The sequence below is a fragment of the Nerophis ophidion genome, linkage group LG09 (genome assembly GCF_033978795.1).
Source record: "Nerophis ophidion isolate RoL-2023_Sa linkage group LG09, RoL_Noph_v1.0, whole genome shotgun sequence".
NCBI lineage: Eukaryota > Metazoa > Chordata > Actinopteri > Syngnathiformes > Syngnathidae > Nerophis > Nerophis ophidion.
In genome coordinates this window covers 72,546,393-72,568,395 of record NC_084619.1, presented here as the reverse complement: position 1 = coordinate 72,568,395, position 22,003 = coordinate 72,546,393, and the positions used below count along the sequence as shown (strand labels likewise).

Sequence of the window (22,003 nt, the reverse complement as noted above, 5' to 3'; positions counted from 1 at the left end):
TTGCTAACGACCATAATATTTATGTATTTAACAAATAATATTCATATTACACTGACAGAGGCACTTAAAATGTGTCTTTTAAACGAGTTCGCTCAGTGCAGGTGCAGCGGGTTGAAAATGTATTTCCATAATATAGCAACCTGTGCAAATATTCCCCTGGGGGCTATTTTGCACTGTCGGGATGACGACAAACAGGGCAGACTGAGAAACAAATTATTTGGACTATGTGAGGAATTATGACGTCAAACCAATTATTACGATAACATAGAACAAAAAAAATTCAGGCGGGTAAGGGTGAGCATATCAAACACTCTTTTTCTCCAACTTGCCGAGCTGCAAAACTTCCCCCCAGCACGTTGTAAACAAACACAGTGTCCGTTGTGTAGATTTTTCGTGCGCCAAACATTCCATGAGGAGGCGGGAACAAATATCAAGCTTCAACACATCAAACCTTGCCAGCCTCTTGAAATCGCTACCAATGTGTTTTGTGCAGAATCTGCACCCAAAGAAGATTGCAAAGAAAGATACGCAGAAGGTTAAGTTAAAACTATCCTATTTTCCCAACTATAAGACGATTTTTCAAATGCTTTGAACCCTGCGGCTTATAAAACGGTGCCGCTAATTAATGGAATTTTCTTCGCTAACGACCATAATGTTTTGTATTTGATAAATAATATTCATATTACACTGACAGAGGCACTTAAAATGTGTCTTTTAAACGAGTTCGCTCAGTGCAAGTGCTGCGGCTTGAAAATGTATTTCCATAATATAGCAACCTGTGCAAATATTCCCCTGGGGGTATTTTGCACTGTCAGGATGACAACAAACAGGGCAGACTGAGAAACAAATTATTTGGACTATGTGAGGAATTATGACGTCAAACCAATTAATACGATAACATAGAACAAAAAAAAATGCAGGCGGGTTAGTGTGAGCAAATTAAGCGCTCTTTTTCCCCGACTTTCCGTGCTGCAAAACTTCTCCCCAGCACATTGTAAACAAACACGGTGTCCGTCGTGTAGATTTTTCGTGCGCCAAACATTCCATGAGGAGGCGGGAACAAACATCCCACTTCAACACATCAAACATTGCCAGCCACTTAAAATCGCTACCATGGTGTTTTGTGCAGAATCTGCACCCAAAGAAAATTGCAAAGAAAGATACGAAGAAGCTTAAGTTAAAACTATCCTATTTTCCCAATTATAAGACGATTTTTCAAACGCTTTGAACCCTGCGGCTTATAAAACGGTGCCGCTAATTAATGGAAATTTCTTCGCTAACGACCATAATGTTTTGTATTTGACAAATAATATTCATATTACACTGACAGAGGCACTTAAAATGTGTCTTTTAAACGAGTTCGCTCAGTGCAGGTGCTGCGGGTTAATAATGTATTTCCATAATATAGCAACCTGTGCAAATATACCCCTGGGGGCTATTTTGCACTGTCAGGATGACGACAAACAGTGACTGCGAAACAAATTATTTGGACTATGTGAGGAATTATGACGTCAAACCAATTAATACGATAACATAGAACAAAAAAATGCAGGCGGGTAATGGTGAGCATATCAAGCACTCTTTTTCTCCAACTTGCCGTGCTGCAAAACTTCTCCCCGGCACATTGTAAACAAACACAGTGTCCGTTGTGTAGATTTTTCGTGCGCCAAACATTCCATGAGGAGGCGGGAACAAATATCAAGCTTCAACACATCAAACCTTGCCAGCCTCTTGAAATCGCTACCAATGTGTTTTGTGCAGAATCTGCACCCAAAGAAAATTGCAAAGAAAGATACGCAGAAGCTAAAGTTAAAACTATCCTATTTTCCCAACTATAAGACGATTTTTCAAACGCTTTGAAACCTGCGGCTTATAAAACGGTGCCGATAATTAATGGAATTTTCTTTGCTAACGACCATAATGTTTTGTATTTGACAAATAATATTCATATTACACTGACAGAGGCACTTAAAATGTGTCTTTTAAACGAGTTCGCTCAGTGCAGGTGCTGCGGCTTGAAAATGTATTTCCATAATATGTGCAAAAAATAATGTGCAAATACAGTATGTCGGGATGACGACAAACAGGGCAGACTGCGAAACAAATTATTTGGACTATTTGAGGAATTATGACGTCAAACCATAAGGCGCGCTGTCGGTTTTTGAGAAAATTTAAGAATTTTAGTCCCAAAAATACGGTACATGGCTCCACTTCGACAACATCTCCTCCTCGTTACCTTCGTTGTACCGGTAGTTTTTAGCACTTCCGTAGCGAGTCGACTGACGGATTTAACTGTACGCTACTTTGCATCGGAAATGGCAACAGTGGAAAAAGAAGGAGCTAATTGACTACGGTGCGGACTACAATGGCGGACGCGCGCACATTTTCGGGACTTATGCAGATCCCAAATACCAATCAGCAGGTACCAATAGGTGAGAAAATTGGTTTTGCATGACAGGTCGGAACAAAACGACAGATTGTCCACATGTACCTCTTATGCTTGACTGCCATCACCTGATCACACTTATCATTGCACCATGTAACAAATAAAACTGCTTCGAGACCGGTAAGCACAACCAGAATAAATATGTACATTAGGCGCACCGGGACATAAAGCGCACTGTCGATTTTTGAGAAAATTAAAGGATGTTCAGTGCGCCGTATAGTGTCTTTAATTCAAGAGAGTGCTATTTAATAGGACTACTTGACTCGGGGGTAAACTGTGAGGCATACTTTTGTGAGTCAGAAGGAAACCACAGCGTTCATGACACACAGAGACAGAAATAGAAAGCAAAAGGTAAGTACGGCAGCGGAGTAAACACGGGACACGCTGGTGGAGTAAAGCAGTGAATAAGAAAAAAAGAAGCTCTTATCAGCCGTGAGCAGCTCCCTGCCACAGTAAATATCACATGCCTAATTATAAGCAGACATGCTTCTTATCCTCGACTGTTCCTTCAGAGAAATCACAAGGGGGGAAAAAATATATATAAATAAACACAAAAAATTCTGGCTGCTGTTTCATTACATAAGGCCGTGATTAAACTATGATGAAATTCCAGCACTGTTACATATGAACAGAATAGAATAGAAAGTACTTTATTGATCCCTGGGGGAAATTCCGCACCACAGTTGGCTCACAATAGACAATAAACATTTTCGTATTTTTTTTAACATGTGAATAACATAAATACAGTCTATTATACAGGATTATTCACAAGTGAATAACACAAGTGAATAACATAAATAGACAGCATTATTCACATGTGAATAATATAAATACAGTCAATTATACAGCATTATTTACATGTGAATAACATAAATACAGTATATTACACAGGATTATTCAAAAGTGAATAACATAAATACAGTATATTAAAAATCATTATTCACATGTTAATAACATAAATACAGTCTATTATACAGCATTATTCACCAGTGAATAACATAGTCTATTATACAACATTATTAACATGTGAATAATATAAATACAGTCAATTATACAGCATTATTCACATGTGAATAACATAAATACAGTATATTAAAAAGCATTATTCAGATGTTAATAACATAAATACAGTCTATTATACAGCATTATTCACAAGTGAATAACATAAATAGTCTATTATACAACATTATTCACATGTGAATAATACAAATACAGTCTATTATACAGCATTATTAACATGTGAATAACATAAATAGTCTATTATACAGCATTATTCACATGTGAATAACATAAATACAGTATATTACACAGGATTATTCACAAGTGAATAACATAAATACAGTATATTACAAAGCATTATTCACATGTTAATAACATAAATACAGTCTATTATATGGCATTATTCACAAGTGAATAACATAAATAGTCTATTATACAACATTATTCACATGTGAATAATATAAATACAGTCTATTATACAGCATTATTTAAATATGAATAACATAAATTCAGTATATTACACAGCATTATTCACATGTGAATAACATAAATAGTCTATTATACAGCATTATTTACATGTGAATAACATAAATACAGTATATTACACAGGATTATTCACAAGTGAATAACATAAATACAGTATATTAAAAAGCATTATTCACATGTTAATAACATAAATACAGTCTATTATACAGCATTATTTACATATGAATAACATAAATTCAGTATATTACACAGAATTATTCACATGTGAATAACATAAATACAGTCTATTATACAGCATTATTCACATGTGAATAATGCTGTGTAATAGACTGTATTTATGTAATTCACATGTGATTAACATAAATACAACATATTACACAGCATTATTCACATGTGAATAACATAAATAGTCTATTATACAGCATTATTCCCATGTGAATAGTATAAATACAGTCTATTATACATCATTATTTACATGTGAATAATGCTGTATAATAGACTGTAATTATGTTATTCACATGTGATTAACATAAATACAGCATATTACACAGCAATTTTCACATGTGAGTAATTTAAATACAGTCTATTATACAGCATTATTCCCGTGTGAATAATGCTGTATAATAGACTGTATTTATGTTATTCACATGTGATTAACATAAATACAGCATATTACACAGCATTAAGCACATGTGAATAATTTAAATACAGTCTATGATACAGCATTATTCACATGTGAATAATATAAATACAGTCTATGATACAGCATTATTCACATGTGAATAATGCTGTATCATAGACTGTATTTATGTTATTCAGATGTGATTAACATAAATACAGAATATTACACAGCATTATTGACATGTGAATACTATAAATACAGTCTATTGTTCAGCATTATTCACATGTGAATAATATAAATACAGTCTATTATACAGGATTGTTCACATGTGAATAACATAAATACAGTCTATTATACATCATTATTCACATGTGAATAGTATAAATACAGTCTATTATACAGGAATATTCACAAGTGAATAATATAAATACAGTCCATTGTTCAGCATTATTCACATGTGAATAATATAAATACAGTCTATTGTTCAGCATTATTCACATGTGAATAATATATATACAGTCTATTATACAGGATTGTTCACATGTGAATAACATAAATACAGTATAGTACACAGGATTATTCACAAGTGAATAACATAAATACAGTATATTACAAAGCATTATTCACATGTTAATAACATAAATACAGTCTATTATACTGCATTATTCACATGTGAATAGTATAAATACAGTTTATTATACAGGAATATTCACAAGTGAATAATATAAATACAGTCTATTATACAGGAATATTCACAAGTGAATAATATAAATACAGTCTATTGTTCAGCATTATTCACATATGAATAATATAAATACAGTCTATTATACAGGATTGTTCACATGTGAATACCATAAATACAGTCTATTATACATCATTATTCACATGTGAATAGTATAAATACAGTCTATTATACAGCATTATTCACAAGTGAATAATATAAATACAGTCTATTATACTGCATTATTCACATGTGAATGGTATAAATACAGTCTATTATACAGGAATATTCACAAGTGAATAATATAAATACAGTCTATTATACATCATTATTTACATGAATATAAACAGACAGGCTGTATAATTCCACACATCATTGAGAGTTTCTATCAATACTTGACATCACTTCACCCATGTCTCGGTGGGGGCGACGGCGAAGGCGACGATGATGATGATTCACGGAAAGAAGCGAAACAAAACCAGGGCCGTGCAGTTCACCGCCGTCACAAATGTCACAAGTGAGTCAGCGAGCAGCTTTGTGCACAACAAGAAAAAAAAACCCTCCGGAGGTCACAGGAGTGCAACAGGAAACGATGAAGCTCCGCCTCCAGTGTGCTGGAAGTGACGGCGGGGTTGTTATAGTGTTGCCAGCATGGGTCAGCGGACGATTGTGTTATTGTTTGCTAATGAAGGTGTCGGCTTTAAGGTTACATGCTGATTGACTGGCAACGCTGTGGATTTTACTGCCGGGTGTGGCCTTTGAGGATGACAACTACCCCGCTTGCATTGCACTCCAGCAGAAGTCTCCAAGACACCTACCTTGTGAAAAACTTTTTTATTTTTAAATATTGTTTGATTTAACATTGGAAATTAAATGAGCGATTTAAAAAAAATCTGTTTAATCACACTTGACTACCATATTACCGGACTATAGAGCGCATTTAAAGGCCTACTGAAAGCCACTACTACCGACCACGCAGTCTGATAGTTTATATATCAATGATGAAATACAAACATTGCAACACATGCCAATACGGCCGCTTTAGTTTACTAAATTGCAATTTCAAATTTCGCGCGGAAGTATCATGCTAAAACGTCGCGTATGATGACGCATGCACTTGACGTCACGCATTGTAGAGGACATTTTGTTCCAGCACCATTAACAGCTATAAGTCATCTCTTTTCATCGCATAATTTCACAGTATTATGGGCATCTGTGTTGCTGAATATTTTGCAATTTGTTCAATGAATAATGGAGACGTCAAAGAAGAAAGCTGTAGGTGGGAAGCGGTGTATTGCGGCCGCCTTTAGCCACACAAATACAGCCGGTGTTTCATTGTTTACATTCCCGAAAGATGACGGTGAAGCTTTACTATGGAACAGAGCGGTCAAGCGAACACGGTTGGATTGGACCACACACACAAAGTATAGTGTATTATGCAGCGTTCATTTCGAAAGATCGTGTTTCGAAGAGGGTCCCTTGCGAAGGGCAGAGATGGGCATCGCCACCACCCGTCGACTGGTGCTGAAGAAAGGTGCGGGGCCGACCTTCAGGTTGTACAGGTACGACCATATAATCTCACTAAAACACTAGTAACACCATAAACAGATAAAGGATTTTCCAGAATTATCCTAGTAAATTTGTCTAATAAAATCTGAATCGCTCCCACTGTGTAGTCTTTTATTTTTTATTTTTTGTAGTCCTTCACTCTTCCTTTCCTCGTCCACGAATCTTTCATCCTTGCTCAAATTAATGGGGAAATTGTCGCTTTCTCGGTCCGAATCGCTCTCGCTGCTGGTGGCCATGATTGTAAACAATGTTCAGATGTGAGGAGCTCCACAACCCGTGATGTCACGCGCACATCGTCTGCTACTTCCGGTACAGGCAAGGCTTTTTTATCACCACCAAAAGTTGCGAACTTTTGTTCTCTACTAAATCCTTTCAGCAAAAATATGGCAATATCGCTAAATGATCAAGTATGACACATAGAATGGACCTGCTATCCCCGTTTAAAAAAGAACATCTCATTTCAGTAGGCCTTTAAGGTATTTAAGCCACACCCACCAAAGTTTAGAAGAAAAAAATATTTTTTACATATAAACATGTGTAATGCAAGATGCGAAAATATTTTTGTAAATGTTAATTTTTACACACCTAATTGTTTCCAAACCGTCTGTAACACGGCAGTAAATGTTAATTTTTTCATCGTCATGGACCCACTAGCTGCGGAAGCTAGTTCTCATAAATTCACCAAAAACGGTGCCGTTTTCGGTGAATTTATGAAACTGAAACAATACAAAACCAATGACAAGTGTGAACGTGCTAGCATATTCGCGTATGCTAACGACACTAGCTTGATTATATTACAATAGCACGAACAAATATGCATCAACACACTCCTACAGACATCACAAATGGGACGGTTTAGTAATGATTGATTGGTTGAGACGTTTATTAGTAGATTGCACAGTATAGTACATATTCCGTACAATTGACCACTAAATGGTGACACTTGAATAAGTTTTTCAACTTGTTTAAGATTGTTTAAGATTGCACGAAGGTAAAAAATGATGATTTGTTTAAAATTAAATCAGACTATGAAACAGAAAACTTGCACAAGGCACAAAAGGCAAAACAAACAGAACTAGCATGGGAGCTAGAAAGAACCAAAAGTGCTAGCATGTGAGCTAGAGAACTAACAAAGGATTAGCGCGGAGGCTAGCAAGTACAGAAATGTTTAAGATTGTTTTTGAACTTGTCCACGTTAATCAATTCATGGCAAGTATGAATTGTTTTAGTTATATTGTAAAACTCAACACTAAATTGTCCCTAGTGTGCGAATGTGAGTGTGAATGTGGTCTGTCTATCTGTGTTGGCCCTGCGATGAGGTGGCGACTTGTCCAGGGTGAACCCTGCCTTCTGCCTGACTGTAGCTGAGATAGGCGCAACCCCTTGGTAGAAAAAATAAATAAAAACCTTTTTGCTTAATATGTTAAAAAATAGTCTTAAATGAAATAAATGCTAGTGTCATTATCTTAACATAATGACATGCGCTCGGCATCATGATTTTTTTTCATGCTTGAAGTAAGAAATTATTACTTAAAAAAAGCAGTTTTATACTTGTGAGTGTTGATGACACACCTTTGCAACAGTTGATATTCCATATTTTACTCAATATAGGTCATAACATCTCAGCAACAAGCTGTAAAATCTTACTGACATCATTTAGGAGCAAAAACCTGTGACGATTGCGGGGCGTTGTGATGCGGGTTCGTTCTTTCTTGATGCAGTCGGGCTCGGACACGGCGTGAAGGTAAGAAATGATGATTTGTTTAAAATTAAATCAGACTATGAAACAGAAAACTTGCAAAAGGCTAAACAAACAGAACTAGCATGGGAGCTAGAAAGAACCAAAAGTGCTAGCATGTGAGCTAGAGAACTAACAAAGGATTAGCGCGGAGTCTAGCAAGTACAGAAATGGAATCAGAGTCGTCACGGGTTGCGTGTAACCCAAACTAGGAAGCGAGAACGAGAGAACAAAGAAGGCATCGCTTAAATCAGGACAGCAATCAGAAAACAGGTGCGCATCAAAAGCGTGACTATAGTAACAGAACAAACCAGGAACTAAAGAAGTCAAACACTAACAGAATTTGATACAAAAACAAATCAAAACCAAAACATAATATGATCCGGGCAGCGGATCATAACAAAAACCCTTAAAACATGTAAAACACTAACATAAAATCTGCTTATAGAGAAGAAAAAAGGCAAATATCACCCTTATTTGAGACATTTAATCTTATTTAGATTTCAGTTTTTGCAGAGTAGTTTTGTAATGCGACAGAAAAGCACGAGAGATAAGCCTCAGGTCCACAAGTTACTTTTAGAACCAGTACTAACACAGCTTTATTTAGGATTAGGGATGTCAGATGATATCGGACTGCTGAAATTATCGGCCGATAAATGCTTTAAAATGCAATATCGGAAATTATCGGTATCAGCATTCAAAATGTAAAATGTCTGACTTTTTAAAACGCCGCTGTCCGGAGTGGTACACAGACGTAGGGCGAAGTACAGAGGGCCTATAAACCTTGCCGGCCCAATCATACGTTTTTTCACACACACACACACACACACACACAAGTGAATGCAAAGCATACTTGGTCAACAGCCATACAGGTCACACTGAGGGTGGCCGTATAAACAACTTGAACACTGTTACAAATATGCGCCCACACCAAACAAGAATGACGAACACATTTTGCAGTGTAACACAACAGAACAAATATCCAGAAAGCCCTTGCAGCACTAACTCTTCCGAGACGCTACAATATACACCCCCCGTCACCCCATACCCTCCCCACCTCAACCTCCACATGCTCTCTCAGGGAGAGCATGTCCCAAATTCCAAGGTGCTGTTTCGAGGTTTGTTAAAAATATACATTTTACTTTGTGGCAAATATGGCAGTGCCATGTTGGCATTTTTTTTTCTCCATAACTTGAGTTGATTTATTTTGGAAAACCTTGTTAGATCGTTTAATGAATCCAGCGGGGCATCACAACAAAATCAGGCATAAAAATGTGTTCATTCCACGACTGTATATATATCCGTATCGGTTGATATCGGACTCGATAATTAAGAGTTGGACAATATCGGAATATCGGCAAAAAAAGCCATGTGGAGAGGCGGAGCCGACGGCGGGGCAGGACACGCTGGAACCCTGCCCAAGATGGCGGCAAGAAGGCAGAGAATGCGGCGGGAGCGACGCCGCAGACGGAATCAGATGCGAGGGTCGCGCACCTGGACACAATCAACATATCTCCTCACACTGTACAAAAGGGGAGAAAGAGGAGCGATAGGGGCTGAAGGAGTTGGAGAGCCGGCAAGAGAGATCAAAGAGCAACAGAGAGCGAGCCATAGAAGAGGACGATGATGACAGCGGCTGAAAGAGCGGACCGGAGAGCGAGAGACGGAGAGCGAGACACGGAGAAGCGAGCAGTGGGAGCGAAGACTGCAAAAAGACATCTGCCTTTATTGAAAAAGAAAACAGTCAAACCTGCTCAAAAGCATGTCCTTCCTGGGCGGTCCACTGAACCCGAGCGACGACAGCAAGAGACTGTCATAAGCCATTATCGGACATCTCTATCTAAGATACATTAGTGAGTAATCACTTCATTTTTCCTTGGCCTGGAAAGTGTTAAAAACCCCTGCACTACAGTACAAAATGTCCAGAAGAACATGGCTGTTATTAGGAAAACTACACTTGGGGGATTATGAGGAAAAATTGACCAACCGCGCCAATTTTTTTTAAACCTTTAACTCAAGTTTATGTCACAGCAACAAGTGGCCACTCGAATCAATCAGAAACCGGAAGAAAGCAAACTTCCCCAAAAGGCACAATGGCAAATCAGCTGTAGTGGAACTAGCTGTGTGAACAAAATCACTTTCGCGTTTGTTTCTGGTCTATTTTTTTTTTTTTTTGGGTGGGGGTTAGCTGCACATTGTGCACGAACTCAAAAGGTCCACTGCAGAGGAAGCTGCTTTTCAAGAAAATAAAGTGTTTGTATGTAACGACAGATACAATCGTCCCTTTTTTATCGCTGTTAATTAGTTCCAAACATGACTGTGATAAACACATTTTTTAGTCAAATATTGTCAGGTCCAAACACTGATGACATTTATTAAACAAGACAAGAAGCAAGGAATTAAACAGAGACATGATTAAATTTGTGAGCAGAGCGCATACACCTGTACCCTTGCACAGGGGCGGTATAGCTCGGCTGGTAGAGTGGCCGTGCCAGCAACTTGAGGGTTCCAGGTTCGATCCCCGCTTCTGACATCCTAGTCAATGCCGTTGTGTCCTTGGGCAAGACACTTTTACCCACCTGCTCCCAGTGCCACCCACACTGGTTTAAATGGAACATAGATATTGGGTTTTACTATGTCAAGCGCTTTGAGATCACTAGAGAAAAAGCGCTATATAAAAATAATTCACTTCACTTGTACAGTGTTCCACCACGCTCTGACGAAAGACTGCACGCCTCCTCTTTTATTTGGACTCTCCCCGATTACATGGCAACAGCTGTTTCTAAGGGAGAGGGGGTCATAAACAGCCGTCGCCTTTGATTAAAAACAGTTCAAAGAAAAGGTGCCTGGAGGCGGGTCAGGCCCTGCTTCCTCCCCGCTTCGTAGATCTCGGGTCAAAGACAAAATCTTCCCGCAGATTACAATAGAAGAAAGAAACCGACGCCTTCATGTCGCTTCCCATCGTACACAGTGGAGTCTGCTTGGTAGGATCAAAGACGGCTTTTGTGCTGAACTCAATGCAACACTAAAGTTTTGTGATAACTTAGATATTATTATTCTGACAAATATGCTTTTTTAACATGATGAGAGTCATTTAGACATGAAATAACAGACTCTATTCACCTTTACAGTCTTTTAAACAAATATAATGTTGCTGTCCGAGTTTGAGCCAATCAGAGGCCACGATGCTAAACTGCACAGTCTGATTGGTTTGGTAACCTCTAGTGATCAATACAACTGTTTTTTTTTAGTTTTGTTTTTTGGTTTATTCAGCAACTTAATGCCTGAAAATGCTTCATTGAAGCCAAGAATGTTGTAAAATATGCTTTAAAAAAATGTACATCCAACACAATTTCCCAACTCATATAGAAACGCGGTTTGTAAATATAAACGGAACACAATAATTTGCAAATCCTTTTCAACCCATATTCAGTTGAATATGCTACAAAGACAACATATTTGATGTTCAAACTCATAAACATTTTTTTTTTGTGCAAAAAATCATTAACTTTCGAATTTGATGCCAGCAACACGTGACAAAGAAGTTGGGAAAGGTGGCAATAAATACTGATAAAGTAAAATCAAACACTTATTTGGAACATCCCACAGGTGTGCAGGCTAATTGGGAACAGGTGGGTGCCATGATTGGGTAAAAAAACAGCTTCTCAAAAAATGCTCAGTCTTTCACAAGAAAGGATGGGGCGAGGTACACCCCGTTGTCCACAACTGCGTGAGCTAATAGTCAAACAGTTTAAGAACAACGTTTCTCAAAGTGCAATTGCAAGAAATTTAGGGATTTCAACATCTACGGTTCATAAAATCATCAAAATGTTCGGAGAATCTGGAGAAATCACTCCACGTAAGCGGCATGGCCGGAAACCAACATTGAATGACCGTGACCTTCCATCCCTCAGTATCAAAAACCGACATCAATCTCTAAAGGATATCACCACATGGGCCCAGGAACACTTCAGAAAAACACTGTCACTTAAAACAGTTCATCGCTACATCTGTAAGTGCAAGTTAAAGCTCTACTATGCAAAGCAAAAGCCATTTGTCAACAACATCCAGAAACGCCGCCAGCTTCTCTGGGCCTGAGATCATTGAAGATGGACTGATGCAAAGTGGAAAAGTGTTCTGTGGTCTGATGGCTCCACATTTCAAATTGTTTTTGGAAATATTCGACATCGTGTCATTCGGACCAAAGGGGAAGCGACCCATCCAGACTTTTATCGACGCAAAGTTGAAAAGCCAGCATCTGTGATGGTATGGGGGTGCATTAGTGCCCAAGGCATGGGTAACTTACACATCTGTGAAGGCACCATTAATGCTGAAAGGTACATACAGGTTTTGGAACAACATATGCTGCCATCTAAGCGCCGTCTTTTTCATGGACGCCCCTGCTTATTTCAGCAAGACCATGCCAAGCCACATTCAGCACGTGTTACAACAGCGTGGTTTCGAAAAAAAAAAAAAGAGTGCGGGTATTTTCCTGGCCCGCCTGCAGTCCAGACCTGTCTCCCATGGAAAATGTGTGGCGCATTATGAAGCGTAAAACACGACAGCGGAGACTGTTGAATGACTGAAGCTCTACATAAAACAAGAATGGGAAAGAATTCCACTTTCAAAGCTTCAACAATTAGTTTCCTCAGTTCCCAAACGTTTATTTAATGTTGTTAAAAGAAAAGGTGATGTAACACAGTGGTGAACATGCCCTTTCCCAACTACTTTGGCACGTGTTGCAGCCACTTAATTCTAAGTTAATTCTTATTTGCAAAGGAAAATATGTTGTCTTTGTAGCATATTCAACTGAATATGGGTTGAAAATGATTTGCAAATCATTGTATTTTGTTTATATTTACATCTAACACTCATACTCATATGGAAACGGGGTTTGTAAGTCACTTTTGAGGACGACAATCAGGATAAAGCACAGGTAAGGACCGGAACCTTACAACCAATACGCTTCTCAGCCGGTAACCTTTGCCCCCCCCCCTCCCCCCATCCCAGCATGCACTACACCAAAAAACACCCGCTCACTTACCCCCAGCTGAGCGCGACCCCTGCACACGTCATCCCATTCGCTCCACGCCGCCGCCAAGTGTCACGAGCGTCGCCGGAGGAAACTCTGCGAGCTTTGGCAGCTTCCTGCACCTTATCACTCTCCCTCTGCTCTCTTTTATTACTTCCTCTTCCACCCACTCCACTTTTTTTTTTTTTGCTCACTCTCCTCCTCTCTTGCTCTCTGATCTGTCTACTTCCTCTTGTCCGGCGTCTGCACAATACACATCAATTATTCAGAGGCAGTCCTCCCGATCTTATCCAATCAGAGCGTAAGAGGAGGGGGGGGCTCTGGACTAATGGGCTCCTGCTGTACCTGCTGGCGGTTCCGGCGTGGGGGGGGGAGCGTGGGTCGTAGAGGCAGAGATAAAGACAGCAAAGCAGGAGAGGACAAAGTGGAGACGAGATATCGAGAGCATGAGATATTGCGGCGATTCTCACCCTCCTGTCTTGAGGTGAAGTTATTGATGCAAAGAAAAACCACCGGCGTAAATACATCATCTGACAGCTCTGCGGGGGCGGGGCTTCAAGCGCCACCTCGCATAGTGGAAGTGCAGCAAGGGCCTTTTTCTTTAATATCTCGATATTTTCAGGGCCATGTCACAACCCACAATATACAAACCCCGTTTCCATATGAGTTGGGAAATTGTGTCAAATGTAAATATAAACAAAATACAATGATTTGCAAATCCTTTTCAACCCATATTCAGTTGAATATGCTACAACGACAACATATTTGATGTTCATTTTTTTGTGCAAATAATAATTAACTTAGAATTTCATGGCTGCAACACGTGCCAAAGTAGTTGGGAAAGGGCATGTTCACCACTGTGTTACATCACCTTTTCTTTTAACAACACTCAATAAACGTTTGGGAACTGAGGAAACTAATTGTTGAAGCTTTGAAAGTGGAATTCTTTCCCATTCTTGTTTTATGTAGAGCTTCAGTCCTTCAACAGTCCGGGGTCTCCGCTGTCGTATTTTACGCTTCATAATGCGCCAGACATTTTCCATGGGAGACAGGTCTGGATTGCAGGCGGGCCAGGAAAGTACCCGCACTCTTTTACTACAAAGCCACGCTGTTGTAACACGTGGCTTGGCATGGTCTTGCTGAAATAAGCAGGGGCGTCCATGATAACGTTGCTTGGATGACAACATATGTTGCTCCAAAACATGTATGGACCTTTCAGCATTAATGGTGCCTTCACAGATGTGTAAGTTACCCATGCCTTGGGCACTAATACACCCCCATACCATCACAGATGCTGGCTTTTGAACTTTGCACCTATAACAATCCAAATGGTTATTTTCGTGTTTGTTCTGAAGGACACCACGTCCACAGTTTCCAAATATAATTTGAAATGTGGACTCGTCAGACCACAGAACACCTTTCCACTTTGCATCAGTCCATCTTAGGTGAGCTCGGGCGTTTCAGGATATTGTTGATAAATGGTTTTGGCTTTGCATAGTAGAGTTTTAACTTGCACTTACAGATGTAGCGACCAACTTTAGTTACGGACAGTGGCTTTATGAAGTGTTCCTGAGCCCATGTGGTGATATCCTTTACACACCGATGTTGGTTTTTGATGCGGTACAGCCTGAGGGATCAAAAGTCCGTAATATCATCGCTTACGTGCGGTGATTTCTCCGGATTCTCTTAACCTTTTGATGATTTTACGGACCGTAGATGGTAAAATCCCTAAATTCCTTGCAATAGCTTGTTGAGAAATGTTGTTCTAAAACTGTTCGACAATTTGCTTACAAATTGGTGACCCTCGCCCCATCTTTGTTTGTGAATTACTCAGCATTTCATGGAAGCTGTTTTTATACCCAATCATGGCACCCACCTGTTCCCAATTAGCCTGCACACCTGTGGGATGTTCCAAATAAGTGTTTGATGAGCATTCCTCAACTATGTCAGTATTTATTGCCACATTTCCCAACTTCTTTGTCACGTAGGCGGTATAGCTCGGTTGGTAGAGCGGCCGTGCCAGCAACTTGAGGGTTGCAAGTTCGATACCCGCTTACACCATCCTAATGACAATGGTTTTCTGAAGTGTTCCTGAGCCCATGTGGAGATATCCTTTAGAAATTGATGTTGGTTTTTGATACAGTGCCGTCTGAGGGATCGAAGGTCACGGTCATTCAACGTTGGTTTCCGGCCATGCCGCTTACGTGGAGTGATTTCTCCGGATTCTTTTGATGATATTATGGAACGTAGATGTTGAAATCCCTAAATTTCTTGCAATTGCACTTTGAGAAAGGTTGTTCTTAAACTGTTTGACTATTTGCTCACGCAGTTGTGGACAAAGGGGTGTACCTCGCCTCATCCTTTCTTGTGAAAGACTGAGCATTTTTTGGGAAGCTGTTTTTATACCCAATCATGGCACCCACCTGTTCCCAATTAGCCTGCACACCTGTGGGATGTTCCAAATAAGTGTTTGATGAGCATTCCTCAACTTTGTCAGTATTTATTGCCACATTTCCCAACTTCTTTGTCACGTGGGCGGTATAGCTCGGTTGGTAGACCGGCCGTGCCAGCAACTTGAGGGTTGCAAGTTCGATACCCGCTTACACCATCCTAGTCACTGCCGTTGTGTCTTTGGGCAAGACACTTTACCCACCTGCTCCCAGTGCCACCCAAACTGGTTTATATGTGACTTAGATATTGGGTTTCACTATGTAAAGCGCTTTGAGTCACTAGAGAAAAAGTGCTATATAAATACAATTCACTTCACGTGTTGCTGGCATCAAATTCTAAAGTTAATGATAATTTGCAACAAAAAAAATGTTTAAAAAATACGACAGCGGAAACCCCGGACTGTTGAAGGACTGAAGCTCTACATAAAACAAGAATGGGAAAGAATTCCACTTTCAAAGCTTCAACAATTAGTTTCCTCAGTTCCCAAACGTTTATTGAATGTTTTTAAATGAAAAGGTGATGTAACACAGTGGTGAACATGCCCTTTCCCAACTACTTTGGAATGTTTTGCAGCCATTAATTCTAAGTTAATTATTATTTGCAAAAAAAATAAAGATTATGAGTTTGAACATCAAATATGTTGTCTTTGTAGCATATTCAACAGAATATGGGTCGAAAATGAATTGCAAATCATTGTATTCTGTTTATATTTACATCCAACACAATTTCCCAACTCATATGGAAACAAGGTTTGTCAAAAAAATAGTTCAAAAATGTCCACTGTAGAGGACGTGGGTTCTCGGCAGTGGATAGCGCCTGCGGGATTTGTGAATCAATCATCAAAAACAGGCGACTAGTCGGGCTGCTGAACAACTGAAGCTTTACATAAAACAAGAATGGGAAAGAATTCCACTTTCAAAGCTTCAACAATTAGTTTCCTCAGTTCCCAAACGTTCATTGAGTGTTGTTAAATGAAAAGGTGATGTAACACAGTGGTGAACATGCCCTTTCCCAACTACTTTGGCATGTTTTGCAGCCATTAATTCTAAGTTAATTATTATTTGCAAAAAAAATAAAGTTTATGAGTTTGAACATCAAATATGTTGTCTTTGTAGCATATTCAACTGAATATGGGTCGAAAATGAATTGCAAATCATTGTATTCTGTTTATATTTACATCCAACACAATTTCCCAACTCATATGGAAACAAGGTTTGTAAAAAAAAATAGTTCAAAAATGTCCACTGTAGAGGACGTGGGTTCTCGGCAGTGGATAGCGCCTGCGGGATTTGTGAATCAATCATCAAAAACAGGCGACTAGTCGGGCTGCTGAACAACTGAAGCTTTACATAAAACAAGAATGGGAAAGAATTCCACTTTCAAAGCTTCAACAATTAGTTTCCTCAGTTCCCAAACGTTCATTGAGTGTTGTTAAATGAAAAGGTGATGTAACACAGTGGTGAACATGCCCTTTCCCAACTACTTTGGCATGTTTTGCAGCCATTAATTCTAAGTTAATTATTATTTGCAAAAAAAATAAAGTTTATGAGTTTGAACATCAAATATGTTGTCTTTGTAGCATATTCAACTGAATATGGGTTGAAAATGAATTGCAAATCATTGTATTCTGTTTATATTTACATCCAACACAATTTCCCAACTCATATGGAAACAAGGTTTGTAAAAAAAATAGTCCAAAAATGTCCACTGTAAAGGACGTGGGTTCTCGACATGTTAAAAAACGTAGGATAGCGCCTGCGGGATTTGTGAATCAATCATCAAAAACAGGCGACTAGTCGGGCTGCTGAACAACTGAAGCTCTACATAAAACAAGAATGGGAAAGAATTGCACTTTCAAAGCTTCAACAATTAGTTTCCTCAGTTCCCAAACGTTTATTGAGTGTTGTTAAATGAAAAGGTGATGTAACACAGTGGTGAACATGCCCTTTCCCAACTACTTTGGCATGTTTTGCTGCCATTAATTCCAAGTTAATTATTATTTGCAAAAAAAATAAAGTTTATGAGTTTGAACATCAAATATGTTGTTTTTGTAGCATATTCAACTGAATATGGGTTGAAAAGGATTTGCAAATCATTGTATTCCGTTTATATTTACATCTAACACAATTTCCCAACTCATATGAAAACGAGGTTTGTAAAAAAAATAGTTAAAAAATGTCCACTGTAGAGGATTCTCGGCAGTGGATAGCGCCTGCAGGATTTGTGAATCAATCATCAAAAACAGGCGACTAGTCGGGCTGCTGAGATCCGGATCTAACTTGACAGGCCTTCCTTCATCGTGGCGCCACCTTGTGACTAATAGAGAGATTAGAGGGCCGACACGGGGTCGAAAGGCGAACCGGGGGTCAATGCCCGCTTGCCCCGAACCTCAACCCGACGTAGAGATGACACGGCGGGGATGAATGATGACGGAAGCCCGACCTGTCACTGCTTAAACGTGGGGATGCGGCGTTTGACGGCCGATTGTGTGACAGGCAGGCTCAGTCACAGAGATCCCACGCACTTTTTCAAACAAGGCCATCATTGTGAGAGAGAGCCCGGTCTGACTTCCAGGAGGGTGTGCCCGAAAGCCCCCGAGGGGGTGAATAGTGGTGTGTGGGTGCCAGATCAGTCAACCCCCCCACCGGACGAAAGAAGGATTTAAATCATTTGCTCATCTGGTTTTGACGGAGTAGCACACTTTCTCAGACATCCAGGACAGCCAAAAGGTCTGCTAATGAATGTTTATTTAAACGCAAACACACAACTTATTTGAGTGGTTTCGTGTTGCAAAATGATTCAGTTGTGATCAAAATTATTATCTTCGACCCAACTCTCTCCTTTGAGTCACACATTAAAAGCGTTACTAAAACAGCCTTCTTTCATCTCCGTAATATCGCTAAAATTCGCTCCATTTTGTCCACTAAAGACGCCGAGATCATTATCCATGCGTTTGTTACGCCTCGTCTCGATTACTGTAACGTATTATTTTCGGGTCTCCCCATGTCTAGCATTAAAAGATTACAGTTGGTACAAAATGCGGCTGCTAGACTTTTGACAAGAACAAGAAAGTTTGATCATATTACGCCTGTACTGTATATACCTTTATATACATATATACATACATATATACCTATACTGTATATACCTTTATATACATACATATATACCTATACTGTATATACCTTTATATACATATATACATACATATATACTTATACTGTATATACCTTTATATACATACATATATACCTGTACTGTATATACCTTTATATACATATTACGCCTATACTGTATATACCTTTATATACATATATACATACATATATACCTATACTGTATATACCTTTATATACATATATACATACATATATACCTATACTGGCTCACCTGCACTGGCTTCCTGTGCACTTAAGATGTGACTTTAAGGTTTTACTACTTACGTATAAAATACTACACGGTCTAGCTCCAGCCTATCTTGCCGATTGTATTGTACCATATGTCCCGGCAAGAAATCTGCCTTCAAATGACTCCGGCTTATTAGTGATTCCTAGAGCCCAAAAAAAGTCTGCGGGCTATAGAGCTTTTTCCGTTCGGGCTCCAGTACTCTGGAATGCCCTCCCGGTAACAGTTCGAGATGCTACCTCAGTAGAAGCATTTAAGTCTCACCTTAAAACTCATTTGTATACTCTAGCCTTTACATAGACCTCTTTTTTAGACCAGTTGATCTGCCGCTTCTTTTCTTTCTCCTATGTCCCCTCCTCCCTTGTGGAGGGGGTCCGGTCCGATGACCATGGATGAAGTACTGGCTGTCCAGAGTCGAGACCCAGGATGGACCGCTCGTCGGGACCCAGGATGGACCGCTCGACTGTGTATTGGTTGGGGACATCTCTACGCTGCTGATCCGCCTCTGCTTGAGATGGTTTCCTGTGGACGGGACTCTCGCTGCTGTCTTGGATCCGCTTGAACTGAACTCTCGCGGCTGTGTTGGAGCCACTATGGATTGAACTTTCACAGTATCATGTTAGACCCGCTCGACATCCATTGCTTTCGGTCCCCTAGAAGGGGGGGGTTGTCCACATTTGAGGTCCTCTCCAAGGTTTCTCATTGTCAGCATTGTCACTGGCGTCCCACTGGATGAGAATTCTCCCTGCCCACTGGGTGTGAGTTTTCCTTGCCCTTTTGTGGGTTCTTCCAAGGATGTCGTAGTCGTAATGATTTGTGCAGTCCTTTGAGACATTCGTGATTTGGGGCTATATAAATAAACATTGATTGATTGATTGAAAATTATTCAACCCCCACACAATTTTGGTGTTTTAGCAAGTTGGACATTTATTCCGTATTTTGTTTAAAGTCATATCAAATAAAGATGTGTCAAATAGACAAATGCAACTTCAATTATAACACTGTATTACAAAATACCAAAAAAGGAAATTGTTCTTAATATCTCATTGACAAAAGTATTCAACCCCCTAGTTCCATGCATCTTTAGTACTTAGTAGAACAGCCTTTGGCAGTAATGACATCCTTCAAAGGTGATACATAAGCGGACACAAGCTTCTTGCAAGCATCTACAGATATTTTAGCCCATTCCTCTTGAGCAAAGGCCTCCAGGTCCTTCATATTCTTGGACTTGCGTGCTGCAACTGCCTTTTTCAACTCCCACCACAGCTTTTCTATAGGATTTAGGTCTGGCGACTGTGAAGGCCACTCCAGAGTCTTCCAGCCCTTCTTCTGCAACCACTCTGATATTGATTTGGAGGTATGCTTGGGTTCCTTGTCCAACGTCTCCCAAGCCTCAGCTTCCTCACTGACTTCATGACATTTGCAGCTCATATATCCTGCTAGGAAATAGAATTCATAATGCCTTGAACGCGCTGGAGATTCCCGGTACCTGAGGCAGAGAAACAGCCCCAAAGCATGATTGACCCCCCACCATTCTTAACAGTAGGCAAGGTGTTCTTCTCTTTGTACGCTTCATTTTTTCTCCTCCAGACATAACGTTGATTCACAGGCCCTAAGAGTTCCAGTTTTGTCTCATCACTCTATAGAACAGTTTCCCAAAACCTTTGGGGGTTGTCCGAATAATTTTTGGCATACTGGAGTCTTTTTTTCTTGTGCCTGGTAGTCAGAAGTGGGGTGCGCCTGGGAGTTCTGGCATGGAGGCCTTCATCTCGTAGTGTGCACCTTATTATCTGGGACGAAACCTGCGTTCCCCCCTCTGCAATGTCCTGTTGTAGTTCCTCAGCTGTTACCCGGGGGTTTTTCACCACTGTACACACACAGCATCCTCTTTCTACCACGCCCAGGTAGTGTTTCCACTGTGCCTTTAGCTTTAAACTTGCGAATTATGCTCCCAACTGTGTCTCTTGGAATGTGTAATGTCTTTGCTATTTTCTTATATCCATATCCTTTCTTATGAAAAGAAATGACCTCCTCTCTTGACTTCTTTGACCACTCCTTGGACTTCACCATGTTGCAAATACACCATTGACCATCTACAAGAAGCTGAGCGTCACAGTCTTTTTCCAATCAGTTTTATTGTTGCTCGTTATGGTTCTAATAACATTTACAGGTGTTTTCAACACCTGATTGAAAAGACCTTATTCAAATTCTGTTATTAAGAGTTATGATCTTCAAGGGGTTGAATAATTTTTGTCAATGAGATATTAATAAAAAAGTCCTTTTTTGGTATTTTGTAAAATACTGTGTTACAATTTAAGTTGCATTTTTCTATTTGACACATCTTTATTTGATATGAATATAAAAAAAATACTTTCTAAAACACCAAAATTGTGTGGGGGTTGAATAATTTTGATCACAACTGTTTCATCATCGACGGGAAAAAAAAACAAAAAACATAGCAGGCGTGTCAGAGGAGGAGGCCGGTGTTGCTAAAAATAACGCAGTTAATGATTCAGCGCACTGCTCTTACTACT

At 39.5% G+C, this 22,003-nt stretch overlaps 1 protein-coding gene across 6 annotated transcripts in view; it reads right to left on the bottom strand.

Moving 5' to 3' along the window:
* LOC133559717 (zinc finger MIZ domain-containing protein 1-like) overlaps positions 1 to 22,003 on the bottom strand; it is a 493,896-nt gene that overhangs the window by 70,698 nt on the left and 401,195 nt on the right. For 2 of the 6 annotated variants that reach the window (XM_061911756.1, XM_061911755.1), the window contains exon 1: positions 13,626 to 14,181. The exons of the other annotated variants lie outside the window; for them this stretch is intronic. The gene's annotated coding sequence lies outside the window, so the exon portion shown is untranslated. Of the gene's footprint in view, positions 1 to 13,625; positions 14,182 to 22,003 lie in introns of those variants that run through there. 6 annotated transcript variants of the gene reach the window in all.